The 19,546-nt window shown below is 37.1% G+C and overlaps 1 long non-coding RNA gene across 1 annotated transcript; it reads left to right on the top strand.

Annotated features, from left to right (window-relative positions):
* The first annotated feature begins 333 nt into the window (after positions 1–333).
* On the top strand, positions 334–1,161 carry LOC147494570 (uncharacterized). Its single transcript, XR_015200178.1, has 2 exons — positions 334–633; positions 969–1,161. It is a non-coding gene; the product is annotated as an uncharacterized LOC147494570 (long non-coding RNA).
* Positions 1,162–19,546: the final 18,385 nt, after the last annotated feature.

The following is a 19,546-nucleotide window of genomic DNA, read 5'->3' as shown; positions in this document are numbered from 1 at the left end:
TTGCAAAGGAATATCTTATGCTGCTTTCAAACCTAAAGCTAAGGATTCTTTCTATGCAATTTTGAATAGATTTTTTGACTATTACTTGTAGTTATAAGGTTGTTTTGCTGTTGATATCTTGAACATATTTTTTAGTTGTGTAATGTCTCTCTTGGCTTATGCTTCCCCAATAGCTACATGAAACAAATTTACTTTACCAATTCCAAGCTTGGCTATCTGTGAATTGTCTCCTCCCATCTTTGTATATAATTTTCCAATTATTCTCCTTGAAAGCAATTGAACAACAACCTTTCTAGTTTGTAGACTTTCAGTAGAGTTGGGTATGCTGGGAAAACTGTTTAATTCTGAGTAACTGTTTAGTCTTTGTTTTGTGAACTAAACATTTTCAATTCTAATATTGGTGTTTTGACTTTCACTTAATTGGGAATTGGACATGATGTTTCCAATGAGCAGATAGACGATCTTTAGACAAATGTTTCCAAGATGAAATAGCTACAGCTAGAACTAGAGAGAAAGAGGAGGGCTAAAAAACTAAGCTGTCAGCCTCGACAACTTGTTGTGTTATGTGGTTCCTAAACTTTGACATGATGGTTTTGCTGCACTGCACAAGATTTGGTTCCAAATTCAACGAAGGTCAGTATCCAATGTCCATCCTTGATACTTTAATTTATTAACTTTAGAAAGAATAAATGCATAATATTATCTACTCAATATGCCCTTGTAATGTTAACTGACATCTTACTCCCTAACTTGTCTAAAGCAGGTTCTTTTGAAACTTAGAATCGTTAGGATTTCAAATCTTTGAGTATTTAATAGATTAGCAAACTAACTTGTAAGAGCATATGGTAGGATTCATTAGAACGTAATATATTCTTATGATGGGAAAGTGTGTTATTATTGGCTCTAGTAAGTTCTTGCCTAGTAATCTTTCTTAAACGCTTAATAAAGCCAAAGCTTCCTATGTGCAGGTTTCTGTTGTAGGTGGTGGTGCCTTTTCCAGTGTGGTCCCTCTTCATTTCCTACTTGGAGGATTGTCTGTAGGCATGATTATGCCAACTAGTACCTTTGTCATTGTTGATATATTAAAATTTTGTGATCTGATGTCATGTTTTGTACACCATACACTTACACTTTTATAAAAATAAATAGAATTTTTAAGAATGTATTCAGCGTTGGATAAGTTTTCTACACCATATACTTATATCTATGTGGTTTGTGTATTGGAAATTGTTGCTACTAAATGGCGCACAAAAAAAAACAAAATCCTATTTGGCCAAAAGGACGATCGTGGGTTGATCTGAAGATATTTTAAATGAAAAGGAAATAAACTAAGCCACGGCCAAAACCCGTTGAATATTTTCAATTAACCACGGCTAAAACTCATCGTATAATTTAAAATAAACTACAGACACAAGCCGTCGAGTTACTTCAACAAAACAACTGTTAGTAGCCGTTGTTAATGAAAACGACATCGAATTTAGCGACGGCTATTGTGACTGTCGATAGCCGTCGTTTTTAGGCAATTACGACGGCTTATGGCAGTTGCAAATTGAGGATTGTGACATAGTGTCATATGGGAAAATGTTATATATATTATATATGTTATTAGTTATATGTATATATCTAATACTTTATGTTGTAGATGATATGGTGTGTGGTGACACATAGAAGATCATATCATCAGTACCTTATAAAGTATAAGTAAGCGTTCACAACCTAAATGGATTTGGACAAACCATTGCTACGATTGTAGTATAATTTGGTATTAGTCTATCTTGACTACATGATTACACTAATACATTTTGTGTGTATTGAACAGGACCAAGTGAGGTTGTTTCTCTTTATACTGACTATATAAGAGAACAGACACCTCTGTTATTATGGATGCTTGTCATTTTAATCCGGATATAATAACGGGCACTTACGTGCATTGTACATTGCTTTAAATCATCAATGAGTGAGATTCATTTGTGAATCAACAAACTCGATGGATTAGGTAATGACATTGTATGTAAAGTGTGTTGTTGATTATAGAAGAAATTCGTAACCCGTAGGAAGTCGGGCTGATGATGTCCCCTTGAGGAGCTCATAAAGATTGTCATGTAAACACTGCATGTGGATTTAATCCGACATGACAATGAGGTTGAGTGGTACTACTCAAGGACATAAGAAGTTTATTAATGTAGTTGTCAGTAACTTGACTTAATCAATGGGCATTCGATATCTTAAACACGGGGAGATCAACAAGCATATAATATGGAGCTCATAAACATAACACGTAATTTGGGATTAGGGCGGTAGTGCAACAATGGCCTTTAGTGGAATAAGCTATTTGTTGACGGACTTGGCCGTGTGTTCTGGGCGAACATGGGAAGCCCAAGCCCGTCAGGAGGCCGAACCCTAATTTCTCCTCATGGTCCCTGTTGTAGCCTATAAATAGAAACCCTTCTCTCCTGGTCGATTTCATTATTCATTTGTTTTGAAAAAGAGAGGCAAGGAAAGAGAGAAAGAAAGGGTTGGTAGATCGTTGCCCACACAACGTCCATTCTAAGAATAAGAATGCAACAGAAAATCAAGAGGTTGCTGATTTCATAGAGCTTGGATTCTCAGAGTTATCTTAGCCAATCTAAAAGGTATGATTTCTATCTAAAACCTTGAGAACCCCTTATTTCGCTGCGCGTGGGTGTTTGCGGTTCGTAGATCATTCGGTGCAACCATAACGGTTCCTACAGTTACAACCAATGGTTATGACTTTCCCTTTGCTAGCACAAGCTGATTTAGACAAAGAATTCATCACTAATTGGCCAAGGCGGAGAGGGAAGACCTTTGGGTCGGCTATGTAGAGGTTTTTACCATACCCAGTTATTTGGATTCTATGGAAGACTAGAAATCAGGAACAAACTGCGAGGTTCGAAAAATAGTGGGGGAAGTGAAAGGATTGCTATGGTATTAGATGTCCAACTTAGATGAAATGAGACAATATCACTTTAGAAATCTGGTGCTGAATTGCATAACGTTATCATGAACGATGATGTGGGGGTTATAGGGGTATGGTGTGTTAGTATATTTTATTTTCTTTGCCTTCGTTTCTTTGCTTCTGTTTTGTAATGGGGCTACTTGTGAGGATCTCACTCATTGCATGTACCTTGTTATTTTGTTGTGTTTTTGCACTACTTCTAATAAAGCTTACTTATAAAAAAAACAAAACCCCCAACTCCCAACCCAATCAGTTAACATTTTTTTTCCTTTCTACTTCCTTATTCTCATTCTCTCTCCTCTCTTTTTCTTGCGCCGAATATCAATCTTTGATCTATTGGTAATTTGAACACAATCAACCTACTCAAAAATTATGACAACCCCAGTTAAAAGAATTACTTAACACCTTCATTTTGATTTTTTAACACAATCATCTCTTTCATAAAGTGAGAAAATTATAAATAACTAAAAAATGGCGAAAAAAAATCGGAAACTCGTGTAAATCGCTTTTTCCTGATTATTCAAATATTCATCGAGATCTCTTATTCATTATCTGATATTACATTAAACTTTTAATGTTAAACTTTTAGAGCGATATTATATTATTTGGATAAAGAGAGTGTTGATGTAGTGACGTGGTACGATGTTCAATATAATTGAGAGAGAAAGAGAGTTTAATTTTTTTTTTTTTTTTTTTTTAAAAGAGAGCTGCTGATTTTAACTGTTCAAGTAAGGGTGATAACAAAAGCATGCGATTTTTTAGTGCCATGTGAGTTTTTTTTGTTTTTTTTTTGCTAAAGATATGATATTATATTGATATCATTCTCATATCTCATAGTACAATCATTCCTGATATCATGATTAAGCCAACATCCTAAGAAAGGAGGTGGAGTTACATTCCAAGCAGAAGAGTACTTAGGGAGCCATTGCCTCCAGCCATCTTGTAATAGATTCTCTTGATCTATTGATGTATCCTAGCCCATTGCTTCTGCCTTATAAGCTGCAAAATTCTCCAATGCATCAACCCCATAATTTGCTTCTCTGTAGCTCCATTTTCAGCACGAAGTGTCCTTCACATATCGTGTCTCGAATTTCCATTATCAGCTCCTTCGCAATTGCTGGTATTCGATAGGAATTATTAATTGCATACGACAGTCCATTTCCACCATCACATTTTTAAGGTTTAAGGTTTTCGCAGCTTTGATTCCTATTTTTAGTGCAATTGCCTTTACCAAAAAAAACCCGTAGAGAAAGTAATAGGAATAACAATGGCCATTATGAAGTTACCATTTTTGTCTTTGAACAAGCATCCAACACTTGCTGCACCCAGATTCCCAAGTGATGATCCATCAGTATTAAGCTTGATCTAGCCTCTTGGAGGACTATCCCACTTCACATTTATTTCTATCTTCTCAGAACCTTTTTGTGATTGAGTGTCATCAATTTCAGCCATTGTTTCCGTCATCTTCTTAGTTTTTATCACCCAACCAAGAGGATGCTGTGGTTTCCCAGTGAATATGGTCTCATTTCTCGCCAACCATATGGACCACAGACCAGCACCAAGTGTATTTATTCACATTCTTGCCGATACATCATTCTCTAAGCATTTTACCATGTGTTGTAGCCATTCTCTAATGGTGTCGGCATTAAAATAAGAAACTGAAACCGACAATCCAAGGCCCAACCAAACAACTCTAGCGAACGTACATTAGACAAACAGATGCACAAATGATTCATCCTCACACATACAAAGAGAACACACATTTTACAGGAAAAGCCTTGGTTGGCCTCAACTAATAAGTAATGGACCTCGATAGATAGTCATTGTCCATTGATCCCTCTTAACTGGTCATACATATTCCATTTGCTTCCTTCTCAATAGGTCTTACTATACAATTTTCTTTATAGTCTAAGGAGAAAATCATATTGCAGAAAGTCGAGAAGAACCGAACTAAGGACTTTGTATCTATATATCACTGAAATCAGCGTGACTGCTGAACTCCTTTAATAAGCAAACTTTTGAGGGGCTAAACTAATTTCTATTATGTCTACCATCAGAACTATCAAAAAGAGATCCTTTATTTAGTAAATGCTTCAAAGGATTATCTTGTTCTATATTTCTATATTTTTCCTCATGAGGACTTATCTAATTTTTCATTTAGATTTGATTCTACAGATCACCAAAATGCATTACCACTACAAAACTCTTGCTCAACCAATCGGCAGGTCGTGCAAAAATTGACCCCCACAATGGGCAAATATTTAATTAAGTTATTGATCTCGCTAGCTCAGAGATGGTGTTCGTGACAAGGGCTATCACTCATCCAAAGGTCGCTCGGATTGTAAAGTGGAGGCTCGTTCTAGCTCCCCAATTCAATTACTCGCATTACATCGAGTTTGGATACAAGAACTATGGTTGATATCCATGTACTCCAACAGTACCAATTTCTTTTTGGTACATCTCTCCAATTCGTGACTACTACTGTTTTTTCATGGTGTAGCTAAACTGTCGCAGGTCGATTACACTCCGAACATGGGCTAGCTATCGCCATCTGCGCAGATACAACCCAGACCTTTTGAGCTCAATGCTCAAATTATTGACAAAATTGTCATTTATTTTGTTATAATTCTTTTTTGGTATTAATTCGACTTACTGCAGGTCGATCAAGTTCCAAACTAGGGGCTGGGGGCTAGCCACAACCATCTCCAGACTGGGGCTTATTATTGCCATCTAAACATGTTCAATTATGTTATTATGCTCTATGCATATCCATAATTACTACTGTTAGTTCGTACTTCGTACTAACTCTTTGGTGCTAGCTCGCATTTTTTACAGGTCAATCAAGCTCCAAAACTGGGGCTAGCTATAGTCGGTCATGCCAATTCAAGACTAGCTACCAACTGCGAGCTCTAACTCATAACGCTCACTCGAGCTCAAACACTCACTAGAGCCACCCGATCACTCGAGCAACACGCTCACTTGAGCTCCAAGGCTGCCTCGAGCTACAACTTTCTCACTAAGTTGAGGACATACACTTCTAGTAGGATCAACAATGTGCAGAATGCTCACATGAGCACTCATGGTCCCTTAACCTATGCTCACATGAGCGCCCCTAACCTATACTCACTCAAGTAGAACGTTTACTTAAGCACTAAGGGTCCCTCAACCTACACTCACTCAACCAGAATGCTTACTTAAGCACTAAGGGTCCCTCAACCTATGCTCACTCAAGCATAACACTTACTTAAGAACTAAGGGTCCCTCGACCTATGTTCACTCGAGCAGAACTCTTACATAAGCGTTGAATGGTCCCTTGACCTATGCTCACTCAAGCAGAACACTCACTCGAGCACTACGGGTCCCTAGACCTACGCTCACTAATAGAGCAGCACGCTCACACAAGCTCCAACATTCCCTAGAGCAAAATGCTCACTTTAGTTCCAATGATCTCTAGAGCTACATATATCAAACCAGAACACAACTGTTCTAGCCACTTAGACACGTGTCAAATTATTTCTCTTGTCATATCGTTCTTAAAAAAGCACGACCTAACGAGAGGGGGCTGTGTGATGGACATATATTGTCATCAATATATTTGCGACTCGTGTCATTGTCATTGCCATTAATAATATCTTGAGACTAACTTATTGGATCATTACAATTGGTCATCTCAAGAATCATTAGTTACCAAATGGTTACAAAATGAACATTAATATGTACATGGAGCAATAATAGCTATCAATGCTAAACTAAATGTCATTAACCAATAGAGCACCAAGAGGGGAGAGAGAATTCTATAAATTTCCTCTACTCAATCTCCAAAATCTATCTTGATGAACTACATCCGACTTGATTCGAGTTCGCTAGAGAACTTGATACGTAGGCAGCTCCACAAAATGGAGTTCAGTCAAATCCACAACATAATCTCATTCTCTGAAGTTGTAAGGCTAATTACAAAATATAGTCTTTACACTTTCCTATACCAATTATGTGTGTATCGAAAGTATTATTTTCCACAAAAACTAATTTGTTTTGGGGTGGTTAGGGCTCATGCTGAAAAGAATGAATATTTCATGTGTCTACCAAAGGCGGTAATAACGAGTCCAAGAGACTAAGAAAGAATCCTTCACCATGCTTGTGGATCATAAAATCCGCAAAGCGGTTCAAATCATAGTTTGTGATTCCGAATGAAACTCCGGAATTCCGCTTGGAATTTCGGTTTTCCAAAAAAACGGAATTCCGAATATAGTGTCGAAATAATCGAAATTCCGAATATAATAGGGTCGAAATTTACTGGATTTCGGTTTTTGGATTTATCGGAATTCCGAGAATTCCGAAATCCCGAACTATGGTTCAAATAGAAAAAAGCAACAAGCCCCCCCCCCCTGCACGGTAATTAGGACAACCTTGTATATCATCGTACAAACTCCTGTAAATTTTCAAAAATTAATACGTTATACTAAGTATTCTAAATAAAGCAAGGTATAATCAAACAAAAATAGTCTTATTGGAGGATCATAATCACCCTGTTTAATTATAAGTCCTTAATTAGTTGTAATTTATCAAATGATTGTGTTGATAGTTACAGTGTTTCGGTTAAGCGTGAACTTTGTGTCTCATCATTTTCTATCGCACATTCATTTGCAATGTCCAATGCAGATTTCAGTGTTCCGACGATGTAACCATCTTTCCTTTGATGAGGTTGGCTGTTGGCAGCACTAGCATCATCCATAGCAGAATAGTCCATTGAGTTTAAGACCTTAAACTAGGACATCAACTTGGTGTATTTTGGCGGAAGACCTAAACTAGACAGCAACACAAAATCTTCATTGAGAATCTGAATTTTCTCACCTAAAAACCAAAATAATTGTTTTATGGTAATAGAGTATAGACAAGAAGTTTGGCTGAAAGAAAACACGCCTTATTCTATGAGATCTCATATTCTCTCTCTTTTTGGATTGTTTTCAATTTTGTTAGATTTAGTTATCAAATTAAAAGATTTTGACAACTATTTTCAGCAATAAGAAAATAAAACGGTGGGTGTGATTAAATAATATCAATCACAATGATATTCTAACGAGTTTGGGTGCGCCACACAAGTTGCCTCATGCAGGTACAGTCTCTGAATCCGGACTCCACTTAATTAGAACTTTAATATTTTGTCTTCCACTAATGTACTATAAGACTAATTTGGATCCACATGCTATCTGTTGAGAAGAGAGAGAGCCTTCATTTTCAATGAAACTGTTGAAGGAGGGAGAGAGAGATAGGGTCAAAAGTCAAAACTTGTTAAAAAAAATCTTAATCGGTGTAAAGAAAACATAAGCTCTCATTTTCTTGTCTTTAAAGGGTATCATGGTGCTGGAGGTCGCTAACATTTCTCTTTGTTTCGAACATTCCTCGACATACGAAAACGACAACAAAAGTCATAATCATCAAAAACTGGATTCGGAACAAAATAATTATTCTCCAACTGATCCAAATTCTCCTCGTAATTCCTACGCTTAAATTTTCTACCAGGCTTCGACCCACCGTGCTCGCATTTAATAGACTCCACTTCTAATTGTTGCATTAAATGCAAATGGTGCTTGGTAAGTGGTAACCCAAGTGCAGTAGACTCGTCAATACTATCTATCGAGTCGTGTTCAGACGACAACAAGACGACCATGATTCATAATTAGGCCACTTTTCATCCATATCCTCTAATCTAAAAATAATAACCCTCGGCCGTGAAATCTTAAATTGAACGTTTTAATTGTCGATGTGAATTGTTAGATTATTATTATATTCATGTATTACAAATAAAAGTAGACAAGTTAACTTTAGCAAAAAAAAAAAAATATGAACGAAATTTAATTAGTGTGGTGAGCATTGTCACCAATTATGGTACGGATTTAAAACGGTGTATTTGAAAAAAAAACTTAGTTTGTGTTTTAAACGGAACGTATCGGGAAAAAAAGGAGAAAAAAACGTAAAAAAACGTGGGGCATAAAAAACGGGTTTAAAACGGTAAAACGAGTTTAAAACATATAATACGTACAATACGTAAAATAAACGGTAAAAACCGATGATAAAGAATATAATAGATAAAGAATTTGATTTTTTTATAAGAGTGAAAAAAAAAATTGACACATAAAATAAAAATAAAAATAATAAAAATAAAAGAAAATTCAAATACATGAAAGTATCAAATTATCATTACTCATCCAAATACTAGAAGTTTTAGATTCAGTACCAAAACACGACTCTAAATAATATACTACTAATTACCAACCATAATGGCATAATCAAGTTCTACAAATAATTTAATAACTTTAAAATTTATAATTAATTATTAATAGTCCAAAACAAAATAAAACTGTCTCAATAAGTCAATCTAACGCCCACTCTTCAAAAAGGTAAACTCCAAAACCCTTTTTTCTTCTTCGTGTTTTCTTTTAGATAAAGTTTTAAAGGGGAGATTTTCAAAATCTCGGGTTTTAAACGTTTTTTAAGTTTAAAACGCGTTTAAAACGGGGGTTTTTTTTTAAAAACCCGGGTTTTAAACTGGAACCAGACGCCTTGCCAATATCTCGGGTTTTAAACGCGTTTTTTTCAAAAAAACGCCAAACTTGGTGACAATGGTGATATTATAAAAAAAATAATAATACGTATAAGATAAATAATTAATTGGTCCAACTCAACTAATTAATATTCAAAATATTTAATCAAAACTAATTAATTACCTCGAGTATTAGCCATCGCGACTTTCGACCGTGTTTTGTATCACGTGTAGAAGACACAACTTCCATATCAAGTGCTTCTCCAAGTGCAAATTGCCAATCAAAGTCGTTCATCCGATACTCCAAAGACATAGGGATGTCTATCGGTAGACCAAGACATCCTCGGGTTCTTCTTCCCCACTGTCTTCTCCCCCACCGTATTCTACTTCCTCAGGTTCTTCTCCCTTATCGCCAATGTCGTCTGTGTACTGCTAATCATCACCGTCGAAAGGTTCAAAAGGATCCATATCAAATTTTAAGAGTTTAGGTAGGTTTTTGTTTTTTTTTAAAACTAAAGAGAGAGTTTTATAATTGTGAGAAAAGGTGAAAGTGACTGAACCGCGCGGCTTTGGAGCTGTTTATATAGAAGTAGCACGCGGTGTTTAGAACACCGCACGGTTTTGCCAAAACCGCGTGGGCTTGGGCCTGTCAGTTGGGCTTTAGTGGCGCGGTTTTGGCAAAACCGCGTGGGCTATATGGCGCGGTTTTGGCAAAACCGCGTAGTTGCTTGGTTTTTTTTTGATGTTGCTCCTAAAGTTGCTTGGTGTTTTTTTGGTTTGGTGTTTGGTTTGGTTCAAAATTTTGGTGTTTTTTTTGTTGCTCTGCGAAAGATGCTCTAAGGGTTTGTTGTTTTATGTTTTTTTTTCAAAACATGGTTTGTATATATAAAGTTAGAGAATTGCTAGCGTCCTAACCCTATATAGGGGTAGGACCATTCTCACCCGCTAAAAGGCGAGAAAGGAAACGAGGGTAATGGTTCAACCGGTTCAATCTTTTCAAATTTAAAACAAAAAGAAAAAAAGAAATAATAGGGGAAAAAACAGAGTTATGCTCTCTCAAGATCTTCTTCATTCCTCTTTTAGTTTCTCCAAGACTTCGATCCAAAAATGGGTCGGAAACCCATTTGTGACGAAAATAAATCTTGGCAGTATCATATTCATTTCTTCTCCTCATAGCTTTGAAAGCCCCCAAAATTAATTACGCCTCGTTATGTACTTATAGAGAAAAAAAATTTCTCAAATTTGATACTTTTTTTAGTAAAGAAACATTTTGGGTTATTGTGACTTTGTTAAAAGTTTACTTTGTGCCAATTGGAATATGATTTAGCATCATCTTTGGGATATAAAATGTTCAATTTCTCTCCTCTATTTTTTCATTAAGTGGTGCTTGGTTGCTTTAGTTTGACACTTTGACAACCAATTAAGCACTTGTGCCGTAACAATCCGAAGTGAAACTACCACATAAATCTTTCTACAATGTATACCAATGAAAAAAGGAGAAAAAAAGAGATCGAGAAAGTATAAAAAAATTGAGGCTTTGTTTTGGTTGAAGTGCTTTTTTTATAAAACATATCAAATAGGTCAACATGTCTTTCATTTTGTCTTTTAGTGGGTGAGAATGGTCCTACCCCTATATAGGGTCAGGACGCTAGCAATTCTCATAAAGTTATAGAACAAAAGACTTATTTTTTATCTAACAAAACAGAAATGAGTGGGAGGACAGATTCCACGTCATAAAGTGAGACGTGGTCGACACACCACCTAACCATAGCCACTCAAAACTCATGGAGGGTGAATTAAAAAGTTTTTATGAGGTGAGTTAAACAGTTTTTCTCACCTCACCCACCCCCACACAAAAAAGTCAACATTGGACAAAATTTTTATGGGTTGAATCTTTTATGGGCTTGGAAACATGAGCATGGGCACAATTAAAAAAATATGTTAATAATGGGGATAGGCAGGAGGTCCTTAAGGGCCTTAGGCACGAGCACATCCGGCGGCTACAATTCATCCTCACAAGTTGTGACTTGGCAGATCTAAGTGTTTTAAGAGTTTGTACAATTTTGACATGGTGTTAGCCCAATTGATGCTATTGTTTTGGCGCTTTGCGCTGTTGTTTCGTGCCGAAGGCGCGTGTATGCCTTGTGCTGAAGGAGTGACGAGTTGTTTTCGCTACCGAAAGATGAGCATTTGCGCGCTAAAAGGCGCAAGTCGTAAGGTAGGGTAGCGTAAAGCGCGTCGAGGTCTCGCAGGCCGTAGGCACGGGCATACCCGAGTAATATATAAAACCCAACTTAAAACAACTTTATTTTAGCGGAGTCATTGATGCCTTTGTGTTTTTCATATTTTATATGTTTTTTATTTGACTTATGTTGACCAGTAAACTATGTAATGAGGCTGTGATTGCATTTTGGTAATTGACGGATATGTTTCTCATTTTCATTTCACTTCAATATGCATTTAGCTAATAATTATTTGTGGCATGTGTTATAAGTTACCTATGGGAATGGAAAATCTTATTTAGAATTATCACCCGATTAGTTTCCGATTAATCCCCGATATATTCTGATTACTAGGCCTAATCGCTATGCACTCCTTAACCGATTAGCTACCGCTTAACGCTTAAATTGCATAGTGTGGGACTAGTTGTTAAATATCGAAGGATCAATTATGTCGTTTTGCAAACAAAGTCAATTTTTTTAAAATGAACAAGTTACTAGTCAGTTCTTTTAATTATGTATGCTTTGGTTGGATTAAGAGAATCTGTAATGGAGAAGCTCATGAGTTAGTAAAATGGGCTAGTAGATCCACTGACATGGATGAGCTACCCAGATGTTGTTTGGACTTCAATTGTATTCCTATTACTAGTTAATTTAATATAAGGTGGTTTTATCAAAAAAATAAAAAAAAAAAAAAAAAAAAAAAAGAAAGAAAGAAAGAAAGAAAGAAGAAGAGGGTCATGAGACAAAAATGAATTTTGTGTAGAAAGTAGGTGTTGCAATTCAGCAATTTTAAATTAAAAGCCAGATGGTAAAATGACCTATTCGGGCACTAACAGTACATGTAATTTTTTTTTTGGGTAGGTAAGCGGGGTTTTTGTAGGGGTCCCCTACCCGCCCCTTTTTTTTTTATTGAATTAAAAGCACAGCTTGTTACACTCTCACATACTTTTTTTCTGATACATCCTCAGTTACAATACTCCTAAGTTTCTTTGAGAAAGAACTAGGCATTAGTTCAACCCAGTTTACATTTAGGATATGTGACGCTAACGCATCCGCTAATCTATTAGCTTCTCTGAATATATGACTTATAAAGAAAAGCTCCATTTATGTCTTCATATATTCAATGTTCCGCATCATCTTGTTTGCTACCCATGGGTGTTGACCTCCACTCTATACGTAGAAAAGATACTACATTGTTGGAATTTGTTTGTGTTGCTAGCCTTGTTATATTGTACTTCCTTGCCAGTTTCATGCCTTGTTCCACCGCCTGCAATTTAATTATCAGGGAGTGACTCTCAAAGACAAAATTGCCGAAAAAGTAACTCTCAAGGACACATTTTTTTTCCGTAACTCACAAGGACCGGGTAGATGAAAGGTCAAGTATACCCTTAACGCGAAATAAAAAACAGATCGGGTAGATGAAATGTCAAGTATACCCCTAACGCGAAATAATTAATGGCCCGGCCCAGACGAAACAACCCGGTGTATTTAGTATGAACATTGAATGTTCACAGTCCTTGGGTATGAACATTGATTGGGTATGAACATTCAATGTTCATAGTCCTTTGGGTATGAACATCGAATGTTCATACATGAACATTCAATGTTCATAGTCCTTGGGTATGAACATTGAAAGTTCATACATGAACATTCAATGTTCATAGTCCTTTGGGTATGAACATTGAAAGTTCATACATGAACATTCGATGTTCATAGTCCTTGGGTATGTTCATACATGAACATTCAATGTTCATAGTCTTTGGGTATGGACATTCAATGTTCATAGTCTTTTGGGTATGAACATTGATTGGGTATGAACATTGAATGTTCATAATCCTTTTGGTATGAACATTCAATGTTCATACATCAATATATTATATAAGGTACATTCACCTATTTGGATATGAACAATCATTGTTCATACACCAGCAGAAGGTATGAACACTCATTGTTCATAGTAAAATGACAGAAATAGTAAAATCGAAAAATATTTATTTTAAATCCGGGTCATTTGTCCCTGAGGGTTATTTTCACGGAAGGGTATAACTGGCATTTAAAAAAAATAAAAAGGTCGGGCCAACTTATTTTGTCCTTGAGGGTTCCTAATTTTGAAATAGTGGGTTCGTGAGTTACTTTTCCCCAAAATTTGTCCTTGTGAGTTACTCACAAAAAATAGTGTCCTATAGAGTTACTTTTTTCCAAAATTGGTCCTCTGGACTATTTTCTTGTTTAATCATAGCAATGTTGTGATAGTAAGACTTGTCATTTGCAGCTGCAAATTACCACCTCACTGTCATCTCTTATAGCAGCAGCTCATCCTCATGCATCTCCTTGAAGTGTGTCATTAATGTTCAAAATGAAAACTCCTTTTTATGTTGTTTCCCATTTGCATAACTTAATTTCTCTTGTGCTCACTGTAAAGAAAAAAAGGAGTTTTTTTTCTCTCTTTGGTGAATAGGTTGTTAGGTGCGCCTGCGCTCTAAGTATGCTTAGACAAGGGCGCGCCCGCGCTCCTCTCTTTGGCGACCGAACATGTTGTTAGGCTCGCGCGCTTGACTTTGCCTAGCCAAGGGCACGCCCGCGCTCTAAGTATACCTAGACAAGGGTGCACCCGCGCTCCTCTCTTTGGCGAATGAACAGGTTGTTATCTTGTGGCTTGACTTTGCCTGGCCAAGTATGCGTGCCAGCCAATCGTATTTCAAATAGACTTATTTGTTTTGAACAAGATAAAATATAAGTTTTTTCTATAAAAACTTAATCTAACTAAAAGAAAGAAAGAGAGAGATTGCAAGAGAGAAATTCTTAGTGAGTTGAGTATTCATTCTTTGTGAGTGAATTGAGAGCTCTTGTAATTTGTTACTCTGGACATTTAGTAAAGCTTGGAACTCGCCAGTGTGGACGTAGGCAAATTGCCAAACCATGATATATTATTGTCTTGTGGCTGGTTCTCTTTTGCATTATTATATTTACTTTATATGCTTGTTAAATTGTTAATGAGAAGCGTTGGGATAATACTTGGACGGTATTGAAGTCTTGTCTAGAGAGAATGATCAATCCTTGTGTAGGGTTGATATATTTGTAGTGGATAACATTGTTTCCGTATTAATTTATCCACAACAATTGGTATCAGAGCCGGGTATATGACCTAGGATTTTGAGTTTTGGTGAAGAACTATAGTGCTCAAAATTTGCGTAGACAAGGTGTTCGATAAAATTCCTGAGTGAGATATTTTGTTGGGTTATTGTGTGTGACTTGAAAAAAGGCTCTCAACATGTCAAATTCTAGATTTGAAGTAGAGAAGTTTGATAAATAAGCAAAAGAAAAGACGGCGAGGGTGATGTCGAATGAGATGACTTCCACAAGCAAGTGGAAGGGTAGTTCGAAGAAGCCTTTAAAACATGTACGATGCTACAATTGCAATGAAAAGGGGCATTATCTATGTGATTGCCCTAGCCCAAAAAGAGTAACAATATGAGTGGTAAGTTTGAGAATGAGGATGTTAGTGAAGCAAGTCTTATTTCCGGATTTGATGGAGATGATGTAAGTCTTTTGGTGTCTACACAAGATGACCACATGACCAATAAGTGGATTCTTGATTTCGGATTTTCCTACCACATGTGTCCAAATAAAAAGTAGTTTGCTACCTATGAGAACTTGAGTGGAGGTTCCGTTTTGATGGGTAATGATGTTGCTTGTAAGACGGTAGGAATTGGAATTATACGGGTCAAGATGCATGATGGCGTGGTGAGGACTTTAATCGATGTGAGGAATGTTCCTAAATTAAAGAAGAACCTCATTCTCTTGGTACCTTGGATTCCAAAGGCCACAATTTTGTGGGAAATGGTAAAGTCCTAAAGATCCTTAGTGGCTCTTTAGTCATTATGAAAGGTCAAAGACATGGAAACTTGTATACTTTGTTGGGTAGTACAGTGTTAGGTGATGTAGTAGTGGGTATATGTGGTGATGATTCTAAGTGCACAAAATTGTGGCATATGCGCCTTGGGTATATAAGCCAAAGGGGGTTGTCTGAGTTTTGCAAGCGAGGGCTACTGAAAGACTTGGAGAAAGCAAATATGGAATTCTGCGAGCATTATGTCTATGGTAGCAGTGCAGAGTAAAGTTCGGTACAAGCAAGCACAAGATGAGAGACATCCTAGATTATGTGCATTCGGATGTGTGGGGACCTTCTAGAGTGGCTTCTAAGTGAGGTAACCAGTATTATGTCTCTTTCATCGATGATTATACACGCTATGTGTAGGTATATATCTTGAAGTCCAAGGATGAAGTTTTTGAGACATTTAAAAAGTGGAAAGCAATGGTTGAGAAACACACAGAAAGAAAAGTGAAGACTTTGAGGTTTGATAATGGTATTGAATATACCTATGGTCCTTTCAAGGAGTTAAATGCTTGACAATGGGTATTGCTAGACAATCGGACAAATGAGGGGCCGCCCTTGCGAAACGGGTTAGCAAAAAGAATGAATCGCACGTTGCTTGAGAAAGCTAGGTGTTTGCTTTCCAATGCCAATCTTGGCAAAAAGTTCTGGGAAGATGCAGTGGCCATGGCATGTTACTTGTATAATAGATCACCAGTTCTGGCGATAGACTGCAAGACACCTTATGAGGTGTGGACAGGGAAACCAGTTGATTATGGTACTTTGTGCGTGTTTGGATCTAGTACTTACTACCATATGAAGGATAGTAAGTTTGATTCTAAAGCTAAGAAAGCTATATTCTTGGGCTATGCAAAGGGAGGAAAGGGATACGGATTATGGTGTCTTGAGAACCACAAGTTCCTGGTCAGCAGTGAGGTTACCTTTGATGAGACTTCGGTGCTACATTTTAGCAGGCCGGAGAAGGCTGGAAATAGTGGTGATTCTATAAAATCTCAAGTGATTGAGATGGAAGCGTTAGAGGATGCTATAGAGAGTGAGGTTCTTAATGAAAGAACTATTAAACAAGAAGTAAAGCTATAACAACCTGAGCAGCAAGCTTTAGCTAGATCAAAGCCAAAGAGAAGTGTGAAACAAGTTACAAAGTATGAGCATGATAAGCCAGTGAAGCATTATGGTCAACCATACTCGGTTGCCTACGTACTGAATATCGGGGTGATGAACCAAATGACTCCGAAGAAGTTGTTAAAGATGGTCATTGCAAAGATTGGTCGGTGGATATGCATGAAATGGTGGAGGCTCGTGACAAGTTTTGTACTTGTGAATTTGTTTCATTGCCTACGGGCAAAAAGGCTTTGGGTTATAGAAGGTTCTCTATGGAGTTGAGTTCCAACATTGGTTGGAGGTACTCCACAAATGGTGGAGGCTCATGCATTGTTGATTGATGCCTTTCGTAAGCATGGCCCTTCGTGGGCGTGATTGCTCTTTCTGAGCATGACTCTCTGTGAAGATAGCTCTTTGTGGGCACGACATGCTCTTCGTGGGTATGACTCTTTATTTGTGGCTCTTCGTGAGCAAGACACTCTTTGTGGGGGGCTCTTCGCGGGCATATCCCTTTGTGGGCAGTTGACGGCGAATTTTAGGACTAATGCTTCTTGTTAAATGTGTTCTGCTCGGTTTTATGTGTTAAAACCTCATTGAGATGGAGAATGTAGAGGAAAAAAAAAAGGTTTTTTTTTTCTCTTTTTGCTTAACAGTTGTTAGCGCTGCGTCGCCTTTCGACTTTGCTCGCCAAAGGCACGCCACTTCCAATCCGTATTTCAAAGCCAGGACTTATTTGTTTTTTCGAAATAGTATAAATATAAGTTTTTTCTGTAAAAACTTAATCTAACCAAAAGAAAGAAAGAGAGAGATTGTAAGAGGGAAATTCTTAGTGAGTTGAGTGTTCATTCTTTGTGAGTGAATTGAGAGCTCTTGTAATCTGTTACTCTGGACATCTAGTAAAGCTTGGAACTCGCCAATGTGGACGTAGGCAAATTGCTGAACCACGATATATCCTTGTCTTATGGTTGTTTCTCTTTTGCATTATTATATTTACTTTCTATACTTGTTAAATTGTTAATGAGAAGTGTTGGGATAGTACTTGGAGGGTGTTGAAGTCTTGTCTAGAGAGAATGATCAATCCTTGTGTAGGGTTGATCTATTTGTAGTGGATAACGTTGTTTCCGCAGTTGTTTAATCACAACACTCACCTTTACATTAACATTATATTCCATCATGTACGTCATGAAATCTTGCAGTTCTGCTTCTTGTTCCATCTTCAAGTTCAGTGAGTGTACCTTTATCTTTGTTGTAATAGAACAGAAAGTCAGAGGAAGAACATACTGTCAAGGTGTGTGAATACAATGTCCTTAAGAAGAGATTTCACCACCTCAAATGGTGTAAAGGCGTCACATGCATGCGTCTCTACTCACAAGATTCAATGACTGAAGTAGAATAAAATACATTGATTCAATTAATGATTGAAGTAGACTAAGATACACTTCAATAGCCTACTCTACTAGAACAACAACACAACTCTCTTTGGCGGCTAAGGCTTGAATGAAAGAAATAGGTTTAGGTCTCTGTAATTGTATATCTTTGGTTGGTGACTACAAGCCTTTATATAGAGGTTCAAGTCACTCACAAAAAGTTAACTAACCAATGTGGGACTAAAACAAATAATACATACTACAAAATTGGTTTCCAAGAGTTTACCAACCAATGTGGGACTATCACACAAAATACACGAGGAGAAAGAACACACTTATTTATCTTCTCAACCAAGCTCACATAAGTAATTTGAAATACCAAAAGGAGAATTCCAACAATCCCCCACTATTTCAAAATACTTATAGTTCCCTACTATTTTGGAATAGGATATGACAAAATGGTTAACGAAGTGCTAGAGAGAATCGAAATTACAGTGTATAAAATACTGGTGCCTTACGGGCTTGAACCGGTCATAGGGCAACAAATCATATCTCACGTGAAAGTGGTAGAATAAAATCTTTGAACCAACATTCCCTTGTAGCGAGATAGAGGACATGCACCCACACTACTCTTTCATTGTATTGTCTATTCTGTGGTGTTGCGCTTTTTGGCCCTGCGCTATCTGTGCTACATGAATGCTCTAGAATATTTGCCCAAATATCCATAAGAACCGACCCAATTCTACATTCACATGGATGGATTTCCATCAGGTGTACATTACAGTTTTAAATACACCACCTCATTAAAATATGGGCTATGGAATCCAATAAGAGTTAAAAAAAAACTCATCCTTACTCACTGCAATTCTAGTTATACAATGTATACTATAGGACCATCTCGCCATAGAGTGGGACGTCTCATAAATAAATAAGACGACAGTATTGTAGGATGACGAAGTGACTTGTTTTTCCCTTTGAACCTACTTCATGGGATCTCCAATCACATAGGTAGGGTTGCTGTCAGTGTCGCCCTATATATGGGCATAAGTCCCATCCCCCTCGACTTATAACCACTTGCCTCCAAATAAGTGGTGCGGTCAGACATGTGGCCAAACTAAGTCCGACCTAACATAATCTCTAGCAGCTGCTTGATTATGTTATATCTCAAACTTATATGAATACTTTTCCCATTGCACATATTTCTTTATGTCTTAGCTATTGCAATGAGACAGTTGCAAAGCATATACACAATAGGAGGCTGTTTAGAGCCAATGGAAAGATTTTCCAAGAGGTTGCTAACCCACTTAACATCATCACATGCCTTTTCTAAGGCGATTAGCTTGGATGGTATCCAAGACACTCAATTTATAACACATTACCCTTCCAACAATGATCGAAATCTACTAAATATAAGCCCATAATCAATGGTTATGTTATAGTACT

The sequence above is a fragment of the Coptis chinensis genome, chromosome 6, assembly GCF_015680905.1.
Source record: "Coptis chinensis isolate HL-2020 chromosome 6, ASM1568090v1, whole genome shotgun sequence".
Classification (NCBI taxonomy): domain Eukaryota; kingdom Viridiplantae; phylum Streptophyta; class Magnoliopsida; order Ranunculales; family Ranunculaceae; genus Coptis; species Coptis chinensis.
This window is presented reverse-complemented; position numbering and strand designations above follow the sequence as displayed.